Genomic DNA, 3068 nt, shown 5'->3' with positions numbered 1-3068 from the left:
TCTCGTGAAGCCATAAAATGGCCGTGATGATCAGCTGATCGGGGGTTTTCCGGGCAGTTGCGTCATCGCCCGAGGACCTTTAAATCTCATCAGCTGTTTTTAAATAGCTSTAAAATCTTAACATTTTGGGCAAAACCTTTATGCAGAATAGTTTTTGAAAGATTAAAGCTTTTTTTAGCGAATAATAAAAAAAATTTTTTTTAAAGGCACGTGGAGTCTTTGTTTACAGAGCGAGTCGAGGTCACATGACAGCTGGACCCGCCGTTGGGTCCGTCGGGCTTATTAATGGAGGACAATTGGTTTCCATGTGTAAGAAAACTAAATCTTTGGAAAAGATTTGTTTTCCAGGAAGACAACAACCTGAAATATTACACAGAAATGAGCTCGTTGTACGAGCTACTTCTCAGTGAAACATTGGTGAAAATGTTGATAATGAGTTAATAAAGGAGCGATGTAGTAACTTCCTTTATTTAACCAGGTGAACCCTGTTGAGATCCAGATCTCATTTTCAAGAGGGACCTGGGCAGAAAGTCTGCAACACGCAGCAACCTGGTTACTAAATCAAACTAATTAATACTTCCTGAAGGCGGAGTTTCAGAAAGAGACAGAGATCCATAGCGTTTTTTGACATATAGAGCATTTGAAGGTAACAGTTACTGGATTGTACTAGAATATCACACTATGTGCTTGGAGGCACATAATACTGTCTCTTCTTTACCTTCAGGATCAATAAAGTATTTTTGAATTGAACTGATTTATGTGGGATATGAAATTGGGTCATTTGCTGTTTCAAAGTTTTTAGTTTGCTGATGTAAAAGATGAATTTATTTTTAGACTTTTTCTTCATCTTCACTGGGACATCAATCTATTTGTAGTTTAAATGCTGTAGATACATTTCTTACCTCCAGCTTATTTTTCTTGATTGATGAAAGGGCAGATGCATTCATCTATGTAACAGATTTTAATTACACATGCAGATAGCTCCCATACATCTTCCTCCAGGTGTTACACCATGCATGATCTGGTTTGACAATTAAAAGGGAGACTAAAAAGGAATCTGATCGAGCATAACATTCCTCATCATGTTCCAATTTGTTTAATAAATACATTGTTTACTCTCCCCTACGGGCTACTGGCTCAGACCAACATTCATTAAAGCTTCTTCACACAGGATGTCAATTATTAATTTTTCCATTTATGACCGTCCATTAGAATGCACGCTTCGAAGCTCACAGGCGAGATTGCGACAGGCTTTGTAAATAGATTTCAGAGAGCAAACGTGTTTTTTAACAAGAGGAACTTTTGCCCTTTTGAAAGTCTCTTTTCCAGCCCTCCCTTCATGTGTTGCATGACGAATTAAATGGAATAAAAACAAAGCTGGTTTTTTAACTGATGACTGGAATCTCAGGCAGTAGCACAGGAATGATGAGCAGGTTGTTTAGAAAGTTAATGAAGAACAAATTGCATTCAGTCCCCTGAACCTTCAACTTCGAGCGAATGTTTAATTGACCAATAATTAGGTACGGTTAAACTAATCTTTTTAATGGGTGTTTTCACTTCCTTGTATGTCAGTAAATTATATAAAATAACTTAATATGTTATGCTGTCAAGTTGTGTGATTGGGAGGTGAGAAAAATAATGGTGGACGTCCAGGTGAGTAGAAAAATTAAGTCCAAGAGATAAGAAAAGAAAATCAAGCTGGTGGGCCACCATGTGGTCAGTGTGGGGAACAGTGTGGGTCTGGGGACCCACCAAACTGGCATCAGTCTCCAAGGAGATCTGGCAGACGGCAGTGGGTCAGAAGGACCTGTTGAGTTCTAATGGTCAAAGCCACCAGCAGCTCAGCAGCTCAGCAGCTCAGCAGCGTACTCACAGAACCCAACAGTTTACAACACACTAGAACTGATTACAGACACAGGATCCAACAGAAGATGCAGGTGAACTGAAATACACACGAGAAAAAAAACCAGGGAACAACTAAATTAACCACAATATGTAGACACAAACTAAGGATTATGACATTGGTAAATTTTACCTAAATTCTTTGAGTATTTTTTATTTCCTTTCATGCTAGCTAGTAAGTAACATAAAATAGCCCTAAAAGTAATTCCAAAATGTCTTCAAATGTCTTAAAGCTAGAGGCAGCCAAGCTAAATGAGCACACAGCTGCCATGCATCTACACTGAGCTGCAGTGAATCACTGACTCAAATTAATATGGTTATTTATTTATGGTGTTCTGCATTGAAATCAGATCAATTAAACAGCAAATGTTAGATTCTTTGGGTCCATTTAGGAAACTCTTCCTGGTATTCCAGTGATTAAATTCTTGATCATTGCATATAGATGATAAATCAACTATCCAAAAAGGTTGTTGATTTCTGATGACTACAGTCATTTCATTCAATATGAATAATGCATTGTTTTCTGAAAAGAAAGTTTTGTCTTTGCTCTGTGAAATGATGTGTGGAACACATGAAGTTGGTCAATTAATTTAATTAATTCTTAAATTCATTTATAGCTAATTATCCTCAAAGACAAAATGTATAATCCTTGGCATTTATAGACATTCATAACTGTGATATTATTATTATTTACTCTGAGTTATGGCCAAATATCTTGGTTCTTATTTTTTCCAGTGTCAGGTTTAACCCCTGACATAAGTATATAACTCTGCAAAAGAAACACGGAGACAGAGATTAGAATTCAACTCGCTGCGAGGAGAGGTGTTCGGAGATGCAACCAGTCACATGCCCCAAACAAACTCTGGCTTGCATTCCGCTCTCCCCGCTTTTTATTTGGGGAAAAGCCCTGGTTACAGATGATTTCTAAAGGTGGGGGAGCAAACAGGCTGAAACTGGTTTACAGTATGCATTCCTCTTCYTTCTCCAGATGCCCCCAACTGGCCTTCTTCTCCTTATAAGGTAATGGTCAGCATGCATTGTTGACACCAGCTACTCTGTCTGCTGGCGTCCTGGAGCGGGGGTGGTTTTACAACCACATGAAWCAAATATGTGACACAAGTTTCTACTAAATCCACACACTATTCATAAACAGAAGAGATACTTTT

This window comes from Poecilia reticulata, linkage group LG15, assembly GCF_000633615.1.
Source record: "Poecilia reticulata strain Guanapo linkage group LG15, Guppy_female_1.0+MT, whole genome shotgun sequence".
Classification (NCBI taxonomy): Eukaryota; Metazoa; Chordata; class Actinopteri; order Cyprinodontiformes; family Poeciliidae; genus Poecilia; species Poecilia reticulata.
This window is presented reverse-complemented; position numbering follows the sequence as displayed.